Genomic DNA, 12,078 nt, shown 5'->3' with positions numbered 1-12,078 from the left:
GTAGGATGATCTTCTGACGTTGTTTATCCTTGGAGGAGGTTCAATCCAGTATTGATCATCTTTGCAATGGGTGTTCTTGGGAACATCAACAGAACTTCTTGAAGAAACAATATTTCTAGATTCTCCTTTAATTTTCTCCTTTAAAGGATTGAAGCTTGTGTCCTCCATGCTTGAAGATGTGCCTCCATAACCAAGACTTGTCTTATCACTTGGATGTTTTTGACAACTGAGAATGTTATCCAACACTAGTGAGTTGTTCAAGTTATTGTTAAGCTTATCAACTTCAGCCCTCAATGTCACAATTTCCTCTTCCAACTTCTTACAATCTTCTTCTTTCTTCATCATGTGAGTCTTTATTATTTCCTCAACTCTATTTTATTCTTCAAGTTGAACCTTTAAGGAGATAATTTATTCATCATGTTTTTCAGGTAGGCTTTTCAATTCTCTATTTTTATTTTTGAACTTGGAATTTTCATTTTCACTATTCTTCAACTTTTCTTGAAGATATTCATCTTCTTGTTCGGTCTCTGAATCTTTTCTGAGTCCCTAGAAAGAATATATTCTCATATTTGGTTCTTCATCATCTGAATCATTGACCTCTTCATCATCATGATCATTATCTTGATTTTCTTGGGTTATGAAGAGAACTTCTCTTTCATCCCCTTCTTTCATGTCACTTTCATCTGAAGAACTACTATATTCTTTAGAATATTTTTTTCTTCTTATAGAGGATTTTATTTTCCTTAAAATGACATATCTTAGCATAATGACCTATTCTATGACAATTGAAATATTTAAAAGGTAGCTTACCTTTTCGTTTTCCAATTCTTGTTTTGAGTTTCCCAATGAAATTTGCTTCTTCTATGTCTGATTCATCATTTGGAGTTCCTTTGACCTTAAGTTCTTTGTTTATTGTCTTCTTTATGGCTTTAAAAGCTACTTCTCTGGTTAATGGTGTGGCTTCTGTAACTATTATGATTTCATACATTGTAAGAGTGCTATGTAATTCTTCCATTATCATCTTGTTCCAGTCCTTGGTTTCTTCATATATGAAAAATACCTTGGCATCGTATCTTAAGGGAAGCGATCTCAGGACCTTTTGTACGATAAAAGGATCTTCAAATTTTTCCCCTAATCCTCTAATGGAGTTGAAAACTTCATTTACTCTAAGTAAGTCACAATATGTTCCTTTTTCATCCATTTTCAAATTTTTAAATTGAGCTCTATACTTTTGAAGTTTGACCTACTTGATCTTATCATCACCTTCATAGAGAGTTTTAAGTTTATCTCAAGCTTCTTTGGCTATGATGCATAAAATCACCTTGGACTTAATGGTTGTTGACAATCCACCCATGAAGGCATGAAAATATTTTGAATTGAAACTAAACAACTTCTCATCAGGATTGATTGGAGGATTTTTAGGAACTTTGTAGCCATTTACGATGGAGATCCAACATCCACTCCTAAATCATTCAAGTAGGTTTCCATGCAACTGCTCCATAGTGGATAATCCTTCAAGGTTTTCTCCAATAATAATGATGCCTTAGTTTTTCCCTAAAAGAAGAACACCACCTCACAAGACAACTCACAAATGATCTTCAAGAACTTACTTCAAGTCTACATTAACTAGGGCCAAAATTTTCTCTATAACTACCCAAAATAGGGCCTAAAATTCAGCCTTAAATCAAGACCGAATTAGGCTTTAGAAGCCTCAGGAACTAGCCTTAGAAAAGGGCTGAAATCCAACTTCCTCAAAAAGTGGTTGAAATCAGTGTTGAAATCAGTTCCAGGAAAAGTTGTCTTGATAGTTTGCTATAAGACCAAATTCGATTCTGAAATTTCTGTTTAAACCAACCTTAGGGAGGCTGAATTGTGCCAAATTTAACCCCAAGAAGTTTATGCCAAAACTTCTTCACACAAGGTTTCTCAACAAATCCTTGTCAAAAAAATGTTATATAAAGAAATGCTTCCAAATTCGCTCCAAAAGAGATGCCCAAAATTTTGTTTTCTTTGGATCTTCAATTATGTTCTAGCCTTAGACTCCTTCAGGTAATTTTCTACTACAAACACACTGAATTGTCTTGCTTCAAATTCCCATGGCTAGGTGTAATATATAGGCATTTTGGAGGGGGCTATATTGGAGCTGACCTGATCCTTAAAAAGACAACTTTACAAGAGCCGACTTGAAATTGTATCAAGTTGACTTGTTAAGAGGAGGCTTAGAAAATTTTAAAAATAAAATTTTGTCTTTGAAAAAAATGTTTGAAGACTGATTTTGAACACAGGCCTTTGGCAAATATCAATTGTAAATTTTTACCTTCTTCTAGGGGCAACATTGAATAAATAAGGGCACACAATTTTGGGGCAAAGGTGTTGGTGCTAAACCCATCTTTGTGGCATTAAACTTCAAAAATTAATATCTCTCCAACCAAAAGGGCACACAAAATGTGCCAACTATCAAACGAAATGGCATGGTAAGGGCTACTAATCTAGAGGGTCCTTGTACCCAAATTCTCTTGATTTGTGCATGCAAATCATCAAATTTTTTTTTTGGCTCATTCACCCTTTGACATCAATGACAATTATTCCGACAAGGGTAACATTTGAAAATAATGAATCCATATAGGTGGGGAGCCTTTTTAGATAAGTGAGGAATAACCTGTTTATAGAGTTTGTTTAACCCAACGTTTCGAACTTCCAAGTGAGTCCATCTTGAGGGGATACACCAATTTTTATGAGGAGATTAATGATGTATCATAGAACTTATCTTATGTATATATATAGTTTATGGAAAGGTTCATTGTGAAATGATTTAGTCGACCAAGGTTATTTATTTATTTTGGGTTAGAATTACATTTTATTAAATTGTTTATTAATTTATTAATTGAATTGTGTGGATTAATTAATTAGTAGATCTAATTAAAAATGGAGATTAAATTAGTATTGATATTATGATTAGATTTAATATCACTGTCAAATGTAATATATTGATTTTAATATGAAATTAGAGTTTATTTAGTTATTAGGGTTGTTTTCAATTTGGAGATTTTATTAATGTACTTTTACCTTATAACTTATTTAAATTATGATTCTTATTACAATCTTTTTAATTCATTTGAGTGGACATCTTATGAGGTTTATAATTATTAATATACACATAATATGTAAACTTCTTAAGCTTCTTTGTTTTGAGTGGTTGTTTTTTTTTTGTTTGTTTTTCTTTTTTTAAATGAATATCCTTTAGGTTGAGTAAGTCTTATGGAGACTATTAGAATGGGTTTATAATTAATTGCTTCTATAAATTTGGATTAAAATTTTTTAATATGTTTTTTGATTGAGGATGGCATTGAGTGTAAATGCACTAATGTTGGAGTTAATTTAATGGAACTAAGTAAGTTATGCAACCTAAATTACTTCTAAAGGACCTAAAAATTTTAGAGTTAATTGTTGGTTTTTTATGATTTCCAGTAATGGTTTCCACATATTTCTTAGTTTTAATTCATCATCCCGATTCATGTTGTTTTCTATATTTTCTATTTCAATGGCTTCTTTGATTTTTCTTTTAAGATAATAGTCCTCTTTCTTAATTAGTTTGGCTTCTTTCATGCAAATGTAGTATGAGGAGGAGTGAACATGTTCCTCTAGGGAAGATTTCGAGGTCCTTTCTTTTCGTAGATCAACAATGTGTTCTTTGATTCTAATGTTAAAGGATTTGCCTATTTCTCCTATATATTCTTTATCGCATAAACACGGTATAAGATAAACACATTTTTGATGGTTAGGGTTTATTGAGTATTTAACATAGTGAAATAATTATCTGATGGTGTTTGGGGGAGTGAAAGCTACATTAATATTGTGTTTATTAATAATTTTTGTAATTCTGTCAGTAACGCCTTTTATATAAGGAAGGGAGATTTTAGTAGTGATTGAAGGATTTTGTTCTTTATCTTTGTTATTATTGTTATTCTTGCTCAGGGTTGGTGCATGGCTTTACTAACAGTGCTTTTATTGTAACCATTTTTTTAAAATACTTTGTGAAGATGGTTAAGTTCAATATTTAGATGGCCAGGGTCAGAGATTCTAGCAGCCCTAGTGGTTAAGGTTCTTATGATTCCAATTTTCTGCTTAGGGTCGTGATGGTAATTTGTGTGCAAATATCTTTCTGTATGAGTTTTATTCCTAAATACTTGGAAACCAAGTTTTCCTTCTTTTTGGTTAGAAGGATATCAGGAAAGGGAATTTGATTGTCTTTTTTGATTTCGATAGTGAATTTTATATGATCTGAGAGACTAATTATGAAATTGAGGAATTGGTCCAACTTTTCCCTCCCATGACTCCATTTGGCGAATATGTTGTCTACAAACCTTTTCCATTCTTTAGGGGTGTAGGGAAAGGAATTGAGGTCTTTCTGTTTAAAGTGTTCCATATAGATGTTCGCAATTATGGGGGATAAAGGAGAGCCCATAGCTACTCCATGGGTTGTTCATATATTTTTCCTTTAAAACTGAAGTATGAGGATTTTAAGAAAAGTTTTAGAAGTTCCACAATTTCTTTATTAGTAATTTCCCCATGACATTAATAGCTTCATCAATAGGAATCATTGTGTAAAGTGATACAATATCGAAACTTACCATGAGGTCTTCATCTTTCATTTCTAGGTTTTTAATCCATTGAACAAAGGAAGAGGAATCTTTAATGTAAGAGGAAGTGTTTCTAGATAAGGGTCTGAGTTTTTTGGCAAGGTATTTCACAAGAAGATAGGTAGGGGAACCTATGGTGTTTATTATAGGTCTAAGGGGGATGTTAGGTTTATGAACCTTACGAGCACCATAAATTCTTGGCTTGACTAAAATATTAGGGGTGATTTTCTTTTTAGTAATGTCATCAAGAGATGTTTCTTTGATTCTATTGATTACTTCACAAATAATTTTATCACTAGGGTCTTTATTAATAATTTTATAACAACCACTTTCATTTAGGTGTTCTTCCATTTTGTTGTCATAATCAACCCTATTCATGATTACAATTGCATTTCCCTTATCATCTTTCAAGATAACTATGTTTTTGTTTCTTTTGAGGTTGTTTAAAGCTCTTTTTTCTTCTTTGGTTACGTTGGAGGATGGGGATTTAGAAATTATGATAATTTTAGTAATGTCTTGTTTAATTTCTTCACTTTTAACTATATCCAGGTTTTTAATGGATACTTCAATATTGCTAATGACCTCTTCCACAGGGATTTTATTGGGATTTATGGCGAAGTTTAAACCTTTTTGTAGAATGGCCTCGGTTGCATGGTCCAAATGGATGTTTGTTAAGTTATTGAACTTCGCATTTATTGAATTCGAATTTTGATGATGAGTGGGATTTATGTTTAGAGAATTGGTTTTAGACTTACGAAAAGAAGTCTCGGCAGGATATTGAGGTATGCTATCAGAAACTATGTTGCGGTGGTCCCAAAGAGGGATGTTGGTAGTAATCCCAATGTTGAGAGGAGTGGGGCTAATCTCATTGCTGAGAGCAAAGGAGCTGAGAGATACATTATTAGTGATAGAGAAGTCAGTTCTATTAGTGGAATGCATACAGGAAAATGTGCATTGGATGTTGGTAACTGAATTTTCTAATTGATCAAAATTGGGCTAAGGATTCACCAGGTCGAAGGGGATGGAGTTATGCATAACATTTCTCCTTTTTTGGAAGATGTGTTGTGGTCCTTTAGAATTCTTCAAAATTTGAATTACAAATAGACATCACATCACTGTTATCTCAACTGCGCATCGTCTAGGATGCAGTCCACTAAGAGAACCCGACGCCCTGGCACCGATATTGTTTCACCTAGATCCCTTCCTCTCGTCAATGCGATAATAACCGATTCACTTAATCCCACTCCTCTCAACACTGCTCTCTCGGACCACCACAATGCATCTTGTGACCATAGGAGAACAGGAAAAAATCCATCCCCCTCGATGTGGTGAACCCTCAACCCAATTCTGATCAATTAGGAAATTTGGTTACCAATAGCCAATGCGCATTTTCTTGTACACATTCAGCTAACAAAACTGACTTCTCTGTCACCAATAACATATTTCTCAGCTCCTTTCCTCTCAGCAATGAGATTAGCCCCACTCCTCTCAATGCTGGGATTACTACCAACATCCCTCTCTGGGACCACCACAACATAGTTTCTGATAGCGTACCTTAGCTTCTCGCCTGCTCTTCTTTTCCTAATTCTGAAACCAGTTCTCTGCACATGAATCCCACTCATCATAAAAATTTGAATTTAGCAAGTGTGAAGGTCATTACCTTAACCAACATCCATTTGGACCACGCAACTGAGGCCATTCTGCAAAAAGGTTTAAACTCTGCCATAACTCCTAATAAAATCCCTGTGGAAGAGGTCATTAGAAATAAAAAAGTAGCCTTTAAAGACCTAGATATAGTTAAAATTGAAAAAATTAGACGAGACATTGCTAAAATTCTCAGAATTTCTAAACCCCCATCCTCCAACATAACGAAACAAGAAAAAGGATCTTTAAACAACCTCAAAAGAAACAAAAGCATAGTCATCCTGAAAGATGATAAGCGGAATGCAACAGTAATCATGAATAGGGTTGATTATGACAAAAAAATGGAAGAACACCTAAATGAAAGTGGTTGTTATAAAATTATTAATAAAGACCCCAATGATAAAATTCTCCGTGAATTAATCAAGAGAGTCAAATAATCATCACTTGTTGACGTTACTAAAATGAAAATCACCCCTAATAGTTCAATCATACCAAGAATTTATGTTTCTCCTAAGGTTCATAAACTTAACACCCCCCTTAGACTTATAGTAAACACCATAGGTTCTCCTACCTATCTTTTTGCGGAATACCTTGCCAAAAAACTCAGACCCTTATCTGGAAACACTTTCTCTTACATTAAATATTCCTCTTCCTTTGTTAAATGGATTAAAAACCTAGAAATGAAAGAGGAAGACCTGATGGTGAGTTTCGATGTATCACTTTACATAATGATTCCTATTGATGAAGCTATTAATGTCATGGGGGAAATTACTCATAAAGAAATTGTGGACCTTCTGAAAATTTGCTTAAAATCCTCATACTTCAGTTTTAAAGGAAAAATATATGAACAAACCCATGGAGTAGCTATGGGCTCTCCTTTATCCCCCATAGTTGTGAACATCTATATGGAACACTTTGAACAGAAAGCCCTCAATTCCTTTCCCTACACCCTTGAAGAATGAAAAATGTTTATAGATGACATATTCACCAAATGGAGTCATGGGAGGGAAAAACTAAACCAATTCCTCAATCACATAAACAATTTCTTGGATCACATAAAATTCACTATCGAAATCGAAAAAGACAATCAACCTCCTTTCTTGATATCCTTCTAACCAAAAAAGAAGGAAAACTTGGTTTCCAAGTCTTTAGGAAGAAAACTCATGCCGAAAGATATTTGCACGCAAATTCCCATCAACACCCTAAACAGAAAATTGGAATCATAAGAACCTTAACCACTAGGGCTGCTAGAATCTCTGACCCTGACCATCTAAATATTGAACTTAATCATCTTCAAAAAGTATTTGAAAAAAATGGTTACAATAAAAGCACCATTAGTAAAGTCATGAACCAATCCCTAAGCAAGAATAACAATAATAACAAAGATAAAGAACACAATCTTTCAATCACTCCTAAAATATCCCTTCCTTATATAAAAGGCACCACTGAAAAAATTACAAAAATTCTTAATCAACATAATATTAATGTAGCTTTCACTCCCCCAAATGCCATCAAACAATTATTTGACTCTATTAAAGACTCAATAAACCCTAACCATAAAAAGGTGTTTATATTATATCTTGTTCATGTGTTAAAGAATATATAGGAGAAACATGTAGATCCTTTAACATTAGAATCAAAGAACAGATTGTTGACCTACGAAAAGAAAGGACCTTGAAATCTTCCCTAGCGGAACATGTTCACTCTTCCTCACACTACATTTTCATGGAAGAATCCAAACTAATTAAAAAACAGGACCATTATCTTAAAAGAAAAATCAAAGAAGCCATTGAAATAGAAAAAAGAAAAAATGACATGAATCAGGACAATGGATTAAAACTAATCAATACATGGACACCATTACTAGAAAACATAAAAAGCCAATAATTAACTCTAAAATTTTTAGGTCTTTTAGAATTAATTTAGGTCTCATATTTAGTTCCATTGAAGTAACTCCAACATGAGTACATTTACACTCAATTCCATCCTCAATAAAAAAAAACATATTAAAAAATTTTAATCCAAACTTTTTCTAATCCAAATTTATAGATGCAAATAATGATTAAACCCATCCTAATAGTTTCCATAAAACTTACTAAACCTAAAGGATGTTATTTAATTTTTAATAAAAAAAATAAAAATAAAAAAAGCATAATACCTCTAAAACAACTCAAAACAAAGAAGCTTAAAAAGTTTACATACTACATGTATATTAATAATTATAAACCTCATAAGATGTCCATTGAAATGAATTAAAAGGATTGTAATAAGAATCATAATTTAAATAAGTTATAAGGTAAAAGAACATTAATAAAAAATCCAAATTCAAAACAACCCTAATACCTAAATAAACCCTAATTTCGTATTAAAATCACTATATTACATTTGAAAATAATATTAAATCCAATCATAATATCACTAATAATTGAATCTCCATTTTTAATTAAATCAACTAATTAATTAATCCACACAATTCAATTAATAAATTTATAAACAATTTAATAAAATTTAATTCTACCCAAAATAAATAAATAACCTTGGCCGACTAAATCATTTCATAATGAACATTTCCATAAACTATATATGTACATACAATTAGATCTATGATACATCAATAATATCCTCATAAACAATTTTCGTATCCCCTGAGGATGGACTCACTTGGAAGTTCGAAACATTGAGTTAAACAAACTCTATAAACAGGTTATTCCCCACTTATCTAAAATGTCTCCCCACCATTATGGATTAATTATTTAAAAATATCAAGTCCTACCATGGAAGGGACATGATAGACAACGTATCTGAATTTGAGAAACTATGATTATCTAGAGCTAAACTTATTTCTAATCTACATTTTCTTAAAAATTGCAGAGATAATAATCTCACTGCTAAATTCGCTACATGTAAACATCCTCTATGCCATGGCAGAAATTTATTTGTTTTCAAAAAACTAAGCGAAACCCTAATAAAAAATGAAATTAAATGGGTTAGATCTAAATTAAACTTCTCAAAAAGTTTTCTTCAATCATCTTTATCTATCCTCATCCCTGAGGCATGATATATGGAAATCTCTTGAAGATTTCACCTTCATAAAATCTGAAAAATGGTTGGAAAAAAACAGTAATAAGAAATTGAAAAAAATTGATAATTTAATTCACCGATCATACGACTCTCTATCACCTAGTTCTGATCAAGTAATTATAAATATTGACGGGCATCTAAATTCCGTTGCAGATTCTGGTCAAGGGTATATTACCAACAGACATAACTCTTATCTCAACTGCGCATCTTCTAGGATGCAGTCCACTAATAGAACCCAGCTCCCGGGCACCGATATTGTTTCACCCAGCTCCCTTCCTCTCAGCAGTGCGATAAAAACCGGTTCACTTAATCCCACTCCTCTCAACACTGCTCTCCTAGAACAGTTACACATTCTGCTAACAGAACTGACTTATTTGTCACCAATAACGTATTGCTCAGATCCTTTCCTCTCAGCAATGAGATTAGCCCCACACATCTCAACGTTTGGATTACTACCAACATCCCTCTTTGGGACCACCGTAACGTAGTTTCTGATAACGTACCACAACTTCTTGCCTACTCTTCTTTTCGTAATTCTGAAACCATTTCTATGCACATCAATCCCACTCATCTTCAAATTTGAATTACGAACAGACATCACATCACTCTTATCTCAACTACACATCTTCCACGACGTAGTTCGCTAACAAAACCCAACTCCCTAGCATCGATATCGTTTCACCCAACTCCCTTTCTCTCAGTAATGCGATAATAACCAGATCACTTAATCCCACTCCTCTCAACACTGATCTCCCAGACCACCACAACACATCTTCTAACAATAGGAGAAATGTTACGCAGAACTCCATCCCCCTCGATGTGGTGAACCCTCAGCCCAATTCTGATCAATTAGAAAATTCGGTTACCAACAACCAATGTGTTGGAACTACTACACACCTACATGTAGACTCTTAGTTAGAGCATGGGACTACATGCAGGATTCCTTCTGCATGATTTACTCCTTGATTTGATCCTTCTTTACCTCCGCAACTGGTTAGTTCTTCTGCATGATTTACTCCCTGATTTGCTTCTTCTTTAACTCCGCAACTGGTTAGTTCTTCTGCATGATTTACTCCCTGATTTGTTCCTTCTTTCACTTCGCAACTGGCTAGTTCTCTCCGGAACTTGTTGTAGGTGTTGAGTCTTCTCATTGATCACCACTATGGTGCATTACCTTGGTATCTTCACCCAGTAATGCTATATCACGAGCATTATAACCTATTTTCTAATGAATCATTCTTTTGTTCTTTCAATTTTCTTTTAGTGTTTTTGCTTTGCAAAGCTGTGTGTTCAACCTTTACTAGCTAGATTCATCTGTGCAGGTTTTCTAACGCATTTACATGGTATCAGAGCCCACAGGTTGCTAGATAAAAGCGCACCAGTACTTTATTTTGTAGGTATCACAGCTTGGAGATCGAAGATTGACAAAAAAATGGAGTTTCCCAAAGCATCAATCCTAACACTGTACAACTATCACGAATGGAAGGACCAAATGGCTTGATACCTTCGTCAAAAAGGTTTGTACAGGATTACCATGGATGCAGAAGTGGAACCCACTTCAGCCATAGAGAAACCCAAGTACGTCAATCGTATGGATGAGGCCCATGGATCCATATGCATGTGCATCTCTCCAGAGTTGCAGTTTCTTCTATCTGCCTACAATACTCCCAATGAGATTTGGAAAAAGGTTGAAGAACACGACGGGAAATAGGATGAGATGAAAGGACATCTGCTCGAAGTGGAGCTGCTGTCATTGGATCCATGGAACTATGACAGAATTCAAGACTTCTTCACCAAATATAATGATCTATTGCTGCAACTCAAGGGTTGTGGAATTGACAAATCCAAGGAGGAGAGTCGCCAAATTCTATCTATTATGTCAAAGCTCGGATCAGAATACTCCGTCTTTGTGTCTACATTTCATTAAGTAAAGCTCGCAATAGGTAAATCCTACACTATGCCTTCTCTCAAAGAGTTCATGGAGTCCCTTACTTTTGAGCAAGATAAACTCATTGGCATGGGGAAAATCAAACCTCCAAAAGCGCATGCACTTGTTATGCATGATGGTAGTCACAATAAAAATCACAAATCTGATTCAAATTAGAAAAATCGGCAGCAAAAATACAAGGGAAAAGCGCATTCCCATCCAAAGAAGGAAGGGTACACCAAGCCCTTCAATGACTCCTCCGGCTCGAGAAATGAGAAAGGGAAGAAAGGAAACAGATGCACCTACTGTCAAAGAGGATTCCATCCAGAATCCTCTTGCATGAAGAAAAAAATTGACCAAATTGCAGAAATCCTTCAGAAGCACAACCTTGGGGGCCACATCCCTCAAGGCACCAAGAATAAAACTGAGGATCCGCCACACGGGAAAGGTAACAATTTTCATGCTTTAGTTGCAATTAATTCTTCCCCTGATGCATGGATTATAGATTCTGGTGCATCACATCATATGGCTACTACAAAGGAAGTCTATTCCTCTTTGGATGCATGCAAAGGACCTCCCATCCTCATGGGAGATGACTCACCTATTGAGGTCACCGGAAAAGGTAGAGTGGAACTTTTACACGGAAGCTTTGAAGATGTGCTTCATGTTCCAAAACTTTCAGTAAACCTACTTTCAGTTTATCAGATCACTCATTCCAGCACTGGAAAGAGAGTGGAATTCACTCTAGATGCAGTGAACATATATGACCTACATAGCAGCTCCAAA

General features: G+C 34.4%; 1 pseudogene; it reads left to right on the top strand.

Annotated features, from left to right (window-relative positions):
- Positions 1 to 5,612, top strand: part of LOC149228726 (uncharacterized) — a 59,611-nt pseudogene extending 53,999 nt beyond the window's left edge.
- Positions 5,613 to 12,078: the final 6,466 nt, after the last annotated feature.

This window comes from Pinus tabuliformis, chromosome J (assembly GCF_031772625.1).
Source record: "Pinus tabuliformis cultivar Carrire ecotype Pingquan chromosome J, CPIR1, whole genome shotgun sequence".
Lineage (NCBI taxonomy): Eukaryota > Viridiplantae > Streptophyta > Pinopsida > Pinales > Pinaceae > Pinus > Pinus tabuliformis.
Note: the sequence above shows the minus strand (reverse complement) of the source record. Positions and strands in the feature narration are given on the sequence as shown.